The following is an 8,794-nucleotide window of genomic DNA, read 5'->3' as shown; positions in this document are numbered from 1 at the left end:
GGGCAACTCCAAGCATTCTTCTAAATTGGCAGGTATGAAATTGTGTTAACTACTGTCTTTAATTATAATTGCATCACTGTCTTCAAGTAGAATTAAATCTAACTTTTGGATAAATGGTAACTACTAAATGTAGATTTCACAAAATGTTACTACACTGTAGTAATAATGTAGACTACTACTATAAAGTCTGTTTCATAGAGTTCAAATTGGATGGTGTATCTTAAAATCTTTGATGTATTTTTAATGGGGAATAACAAAAATCAAGATGAAATAATGTACCAATTTTTACATAAATTTAATAAGCCAAAATATTGGTTTAGAGAATAAGTTTATTTAATATATAGAGAGTAATTCAATTATTATTACTAATAAATAAAACTATTCTCTTTATTGGGTACAATGTACATTACTCGTGTGATGGGTATTTTTATATATTTTATATATTTTTAATATATAAAAGCCATGCACTTCTCCACCATGCACTTCATCCATGTAACAAAAAATCGTTTGAACCCCCTAAATCTATTTAAATAAAGATAAATAAATAAATAAATAATAATATTAAATACAATTATTCTATGTATCAATGGTTTTCAAAGTGTGGTCTTTGAGCCCCTGGGGGCCTTTGAACCTCTGTTAGGAGATCCATGAAGCTAAAGGATTATTTTCATAATAATAGTAAGATATCATTTGCCTGTTTCACTGGGTTGACAGTTGTCTGTTTTGGGAAATATTAAATTTGAGATGCCTATTAAACCTCCAATTGGAGGCATGGTTTGATATATGGGTCTGGAATTTTAAAGTACTTTTATTTTTGCTTCCAATTTGGTTTTTATTGTAAACAAAACAACTAAATACTTACATGAAGCATTTTTGGTTAAAGTGCTTAATGCTTAAAGTAAATTTTTAAAAATGAGTTATAGTTCCTCTTTCCTACTATAATATCAATATTTTTTGTAATCACAGCACACACACTTTTCTGTAGAACTAATATTTAGTATTTTAAATGCATAATAATGATTATATTGATCATTTTTATTTTTCCTTTCTTCCTCAGAGCATATTTAGAAAATAGATAGACATCTGTGTTTTTTCCACACTACTGACATTTCTTTCTTAAAGGTTATCAGTAGTGTCTAACTTAAATTCTCCTTGAAAACTTCTCCATTGCATTTTTAATATACTTCTCTCTCCCAACTAGAAACCTTCTTTCTTCTATTCCACCAACACTGGATTATTCTCTTCAATCTCCTATAAATTATTTTAATTACAAGTGTTACTCAAATTCTTGTTTTTGACCTTCCATTAATAAATTCCTTTGTTGTTAAATTTATATTTCTAGTGTACATTCCCTTACTGTCTCCACTGAAAACCTGACTTCTCAATACAGCTATCTTATATAACTTCACAATCACCATTTCACACCATATACTCCCACTGGTCCCACTCCAACTCCCAAGGGTTTTACTCTTGTTAAGGATTTTAATGTGTTCTCAGTCATCAGGTGCTTAAATTTTACTAATTTTTGCTTCTTCCTTCCTTTCAGTTAAATATTCCAGTGATCAAGAAATAACATGTATTTTAACAATTTTAACACTTAAGTAATGCTCCACACTCATGCTATTGCTATAATATTCTAATGAAGTAGGCATATACTATGATTGTCCAGTTTTAGTGATGAAATGAAAATGGAGGAATTAAAAAAACTTTCTCAAAGCAAAAGTTTTAGTAAGTGCCAAGGCCAGGAATTACTCTTAAGTTTTCCTAATTCCGTACCTAGTGGCTTTTCTGATTCATTCTGCTGCCAAATTCTAACAGTCCTATTTCCACACGACTTATAATCACAGCAAAAAAAGGTGTTCTGACTCAGTAGTGGTGAATAAATTGTGTGATTGCGTTAATCACGTTTAAGTTGAATACAAAGTATGATCATAAAAATTGGTTAGTTACCTCATTTTAAAGACAATTATAAAAGAGATGTTTGAAATATGTTTTGTGTAAGGGAAGCATCCTTGCAATAAATTCCTTTCTAATGTGACTATGTGCAAGCCCAGAAATGAGCTTGGAATGATAGGTTCTGTTTATACTCATGACCAAATAGCTCCCCTAACCATTTGGATTTAGGAAAAAAATAGATGAATGAGAAAGAGTTTTAAATTCAAATTTGTTTCAGGGGGAATTAGGAAAGTATTTATATAGTGGCACTTACACTGAAGCAGGGCTTTAAAAAGTTATATTAATATTCTCCATATGTAATCTCTTCAGTTCCATACTGAAGGTAGGTAGTAGTGACCCTGTTGCCAAGGAGGAGGGGGTGACCTACAAAGGTTAAAGGGTGAGTTCAACGTCAAACAACCAGCTGCACAAGAGCCAGCATAGACTCAGAGTTTCCTGACTAGTAGTTCAGTTAAATAACACCTATTTTTAGAGAAATTTCAGTGAAGGATTCAATTAGCCAAGGTGAGCCCTTCATCCCAGTACAAATCATCAAACACACTTACCTTTTAAGCTGTGATCTTCATGCATAATTTTTAGAAATAGGGACTAGTAATGAGGTTTCCATCATGTCCCTGCAGAGTGGTAACTCCTGACCTAGGGTTTTTTTTTAATTTTCAAAGAATATGTCCCATTGGCAATTCCCCACCAACGTTGTTGGGAATAGTTGCGAAGAGCTCTAACATATTGGAAAGAAAGCAGGAACTCCTTTTTATTCATGCGTTGATTCTTGTCCTGATTTATGGCCGTTGGAACTGATTTCTAGTGCACTTAGCACAGCAGGTCGAGAATCACATGAACGTTGTATTTTTAGAATTGAGAGTATCTTTCCATTTTGGATGTGCACCAAGTCTTTCACCTAGACGTACGGCCTGCAGAGTCCCTCCTGCTATATTTTTCCAAGGTAATTATTGATCATGAGTATAGTTCAGATTCTGTTAAGATAGTTTTCCTGCATTAACATGCTTGTTAACATTGACGTTTCTTGCATGAAAATTTATGTTGGGCTAAGAAAAAAGAAAATGGTTTTCTGGTTATACTTTTTGTTGACATGCTGTGTAACTATTTAAGTATTTCTTGTATTATTTTTCTTATCTACCTACCACCTACAGTTCTAAAATTCTAGAGCTATTAATATAACCTCTCCTAATGTCTATTTTACTTACAGTCTGATAGGATTTTATTAAAAACTTCCTCAAATAAATGTCCTCTTAATTCTTTAAAAATCTTTATAAAAGAAAATTATATTCTTTCATAATGGCATTATAGTTCACTTTCTTCTCACTCAGAGGGAAAAGAATATATATATATACACACACACACATACATGTGTGTGTGTGTATATATGTATGTGTGTGTATATTTTGAGAAACCACAACGTAGAATAACTTAAAATAGAAATCAAGTCTATGAAAAGTGTAATTTTATTATGTCCTCACAAATAATTGTCAGAAAAATTTAGGTACTCCAGATGAGGTAATAGAAGCATGTTAATCCTACTTTTAGTTAATATTTATATTAGGGATGCTAGTTGGATATATGTATAGAATTAAGTTCTACTTCACAGGAAATGAATTAAGGCTCAGAGACAACCATGCATGGATGTAAAAGTCCAGCTTGTTGAGATTATGCTTTGTTTATATAACGTAGTGCTCGTTTGTGGTAATGTACATGATTTGCATAGTAGCCCATCCACATTACTGAATTTGAAGACAGTTTAGTCCTCCCTTTGTTTCAAGTAATTCTGTCACATCTGCATGTATAGTTGTGGGGCCAGAAGACTATTATATTTCAACTCAGAAATTTAGGAATTCTGAAAAAAAGGACGTATATGAGCTTGAGAAATTACGCATAGAAAATCCTAACTAGAGCTGATCTGTATTTCATCTTTTCTGAAGGTGGTAGATTAGGACCAAGGCTAAGTCGTTTATGAACCTAGGCATCTTGCAAAAGCATTTTTCTTCTCCTTTAACTTATGTCAGATTTTAGCCATTTTCCCAGTTATTCCCAATGAGTGGAGATGCATGGGATGGAAATCACTTGAGTTCTGCTAAACTAACTATGTTCCTATAACTTATTGGTAATTATAAATAATCATGAATAGCATGGATAAATGAATCAGGATGTTCAAGATAAATAATTACCTCTTATTAAGGGTATTCTAATTATTAATTAAGTACTTTTAATTTTTATTATGTTATCAAGTACTTTTTATCATGGTACTGTGCATTGCAAACAATGTAAAGTCAGTAAGTGTAAGATTTATTGTAGGTGAGGTTGCCAAAGGGAAGAGCAGATATGGATTAAGCTATAGTCAGGCTGGTGAGAAGTCTAATATCGGGAAAAATTTTAGATATTATTTTAAGGAAGAACACTCTATTTGGCTTGCTTCTCCATGCAACCCCGACACAGTTATTCACTCCCAATGCCATGGGCAGTCTTGAGAGCTATGTGGGCTGCTGGGAAATCCATGTCAGCAAAAATACAAGACGTTATTAGAAACTGATCTATATTTCTTAGTTCCCGGGGTTCTGTAATAATAGTTCATACTAACCCTAGGGGAAGTTAGTCCATATTGCTAATCTAATAGCTGAAACCAAACCAATCTATCAGGAAGCATGATGGCAGTGATCATTACCAGGAATGTCACTAGTGAGCTTTAATTGTTCCTGCTGACCATTATTCGACTCCTTTCCAAATGATTTTTTCCTCTCCAATCCCTTTTAATAAATTAGGAACAGCTAATAATCATGTTTATAAAATTTCCTATTAATTTGGTGTGAGGTTTAAAAATTGACACATTGAACTTATAATAGCTTCAACGAAATATCATCTCCTGCTGCCCACCTCCAGTCATCACTACTGCACAGACCATTGACTTTCTACCACTTCAGCGTTCTTTGATTTCTTTTCCATAATATGATCAGCTTAATTGTAAATATTAAATCATTCAGAGATCTGCCATTTGGACCTAGTAATATTTTCCTTTTTCACTAAAAGATCAGGCAGATATGAATAGGGAATGATAATGACCATAGGAAGACAACTTCCCTGCTCTCAACCCCCAGGATTGGCAAGCATGCATGCACGTGCAGGCATGCGCACGCACACACACACACACATACACACACACCAGTAGTCTTGGGAAACGGGGAAAAAAGGCTAAGGCTGGTAGGTGGCAAAGGGGACAGGCCTCACAGCCCAGGGTTGAAGCAAAAGTGAACACGTTAAACTCCAAAACTATCTTCCAGAAAAGAGCCTGCTTAGCTTAAGAAGAGTCCCAATTCTGTGAGGACACCATGGGTCTATGCCAACTCCCACCCCTGCACTGCCCCACACCCAAAAGTAAATACCAGGGCTACAAAAGGAGAAGTTGTATATCTTTGCATGTGTGTGAGGAGAGGAGGCAGAGAGGGGAGAAAAGAAGGAAGAAGAAATCATGAAGAGCCTGAGTATATACCATCATATAATTGCCTGTTCAGTGGCCCCTTCTTTCTTGTTTGATCAGTGTGGAAAAAATACTTGTGCTTGTTTTTTTTTTTTTTTTTTTTTGAGACAGAGTCTCACTCTGTTGCCCAGGCTAGAGTGAGTGCCGTGGAATCAGCCTAGCTCACAGCAACCTCAAACTCCTGGACTCAAGCAATCCAAGCCTCCCAAGTAGCTGGGACTACAGGCATGTGCCACCATGCCTGGCTAATTTTTTCTATATATTTTTAGTTGTCCAGCTAATTTCTTTCTATTTTTAGTAGAGACGGAGTCTCACTCTTGCTCAGGCTGGTCTCGAACTCCTGAGCTCAGACAGTCCTCCCACTTCGGCCTCCCAGAGCACCAGGATCATAGGCGTGAGCCACCGCGCCTGGCCTTGTGCATGTGTTAATGCAACATACTCTGTGCACCCATAAAGTCAAGGATTGGCTGCTACTCTGTAAGAAAACACAAGAAAGTGTTACAATAATGTCAAATATAATATGAAATTTAGATCAAGACTAATATGTAGTGATGACAGTTTTAAACTATATTGATATTTAATGGTGGCATTTGATATTATATATTTAATATGTTCAAAACCCTGTATCAACTCTTCTAAACTCTAAGGAAATTATTTTCTCTAATAAGGGGAATGGAGGGAGGGAGCTTCTAGGGTTGGTTAGTTCAGCAGCTCATTGACTTACTTGAAATCTAGTTATTTTTCTGTTTCTGCTCTGCCATCCTTAGCAAATAGATGTAATCCTCATCCCTATGATTATAGCAGCCCAACTTCATATTCACATAATAACATCTGGAGACCAAAAAGGGGCTATTATTCATGTTATTCTGGTGTTTGTTACTCATATTTAATCTTTGGCAAACTTTCTTGGAAGCTCTCAGACTTTCCTTTATATTTGTTAAGTAGAATTGAGCTATGTGGCCATTCCTAAATTACATGCTATTGTAGCAAAGGTAATGGGACGACTGAGAAACTGAACATGTCAGATCACCCCAAAAGTTTCCTCATGTCCCCTTACTATCCCTCCCTCCCTCCTCCATGATCCTCAATCATTGATCTGCTTTCTGTCACTATAGTTCATATTTTCTAAAATTTTTATAAGTGTAATCACAGACTATACATGGTTTTCTGTTTGGCTTTTTCTTCAAATGTTTTTGAGATTCATGTTGTTACGTATAACAGTAATTCCTTTGTTTTTATTACTGAGTAGTTTCACATTGTAAGGATATACCAAATTTGTTTATCTTTTCACAAGTTGACATTTGAACTGTTTCCAAATTTAGATTAATACAGATAAAGCTGATATAAATGCTTGTGTACAGTTGTTTGTGTGGACATATGCTTTCATTTCTCTTCATTTCTTCCACCTAGGAGTGGAATAAACGGATAATATACTCACCCTTTTTTAAAAAATTTTGCCAGGGTGTTTGGGTACTGTTTTTCATTCTCATCACCAACGTCTGAAAGTTTTAGTATCCCTATATATTTACCAACACTTAGAATGTTCAAGTTTTTTACTTTTAGCTATTTTACTGGGTGTTTTGGTATTAAACTATGGTTTGATTTGTAGTTTCCTAATGCCTAATGATATTGATCATATCTCAGTGTTCTTATTTGTCACCTATTTGTCACAATCTTGTATGATGTATCTGTTCAAATTTTTCCCATTTTTAAAAACTGGATTATTTGGCTTTTCATTAAGTTATATGAATTCTTTACATATTCTAGATACAAATCCTTAGTTAAATATAAGTTTTACAAATATTTTTCCATGTCTGTTGCTTTCCATTTTGTTGTCTTAAAAGGGTATTTTGATAAAAACAGACATTCTTCATTTTTATGAAGTCTAATATTTTAAAAATTTTTGTTTTTTAATTATTATTTTTCTTATTAGAGACGGAGTCTCGCTATGATGCCCAGGCTGGTCTTGAACTCCTGGCCTCAAGTGATCCTCTTGCCTCAGCCTCCCAGAGTGCTAGGATTACAGGTGTAAGCCACCATGCCCAGCCTCTAATTTATTAAAATTTTTAGCTTCTAGAATTTTGAGAAAATAAATTTCTGTTGTTTAAGCCACTTAGCCTAGGGTACTTTGTTACAACACCCTATCAAACTAACACAACATCCAATTATTCCAGTACTATTTGTTGAAAATTCTACTTTTTCTTCACTGAATTGCCTTTGCTCCTTTGTGTAAAATCCATTGACCATATGTGAACAGGCATATATCTGAATGTTCTAGCCTGTTCTATTGATGTATCCTTGCTCTATTTTTACACCAACACTGCATTGTGTTGATTACTAGCCTTATAAGTAGCTTCATAATAAATCTTGAAATCAGATAGTTGAAGACTACAATTTTGTTCTTTTTCAAAGTTGTTTTGGCCAATCCTTTGTATTTCCACGTGAATTTTAGAATCCTATTGTCAATTTTTTATACAAAACTTTCCCAAGATTTTCATGGAGATAGTATTGAATCTATAGATTTATTAAACATCTTAAAATACAGCCAATATTGAATCTTCTAAGTTGGGAACATAGTATATCTCTCCATTTATGTAAGTCTTTAATTTCTTTCAGCAATGTCTTCCCATTTTCAGTACAGAGGTCTTTAACATATTTTGTGAGAATTTTCCTGGTACAGTTCCTACATTTTGATGCTACTGTAAATGGGATTATATTTCATTGCAATTTCTGGTATAGTAATATGGTTGTTTCTTCCATATTGATCTTACATTCTACAGAATCGATAAATTCATATGCTAGTACTGGGGCTTTTTAGATTTTATGGTATCATGTACCTTGACAATCATCTCATCTTTAAATAAAGCTAGTTTTACTTCTTTCTAATTTGTAGGCCTTTTATTACTTTTACTTGCCATAATGCAGAAGCTAGGACCTCCTGGTTGTTGAGTAGATGATGGCAGGAGATCTTACAGGGAAAGCTTGGAGTCTTTCAGGATCATGTGCGATACTAGCTGTTGTTTGTTTGTTTTTGTATCTATACTTTATCAGATTGAGAAAATCCTAGTTTGCTGTAGTTTTGGGGGAGAAATTCAAATTTGTAAAAATTTTTTCTGTGTATATTGAAATAGTCATATAATTACTTCTTTTTTTTTCTGTTAATATGCTGAATTGCATTCAAAAGTTGAGCTAATCCTGCACTTCTGTGATAAAACTCACCAGGTCAAAGTGTATAAGTCTTTTTAAATATATTAATATTTGTGGATTTAATTCGTTAAGCTTTTGTTAAGAATTTTTGCATTAGTGTACATGAAGGAGTTTCATCTGTAGTTTGCTTTTATTTCTAAGTCT

This window comes from Eulemur rufifrons, chromosome 1, assembly GCF_041146395.1.
Source record: "Eulemur rufifrons isolate Redbay chromosome 1, OSU_ERuf_1, whole genome shotgun sequence".
Taxonomy (NCBI): Eukaryota; Metazoa; Chordata; class Mammalia; order Primates; family Lemuridae; genus Eulemur; species Eulemur rufifrons.
This window is presented reverse-complemented; position numbering follows the sequence as displayed.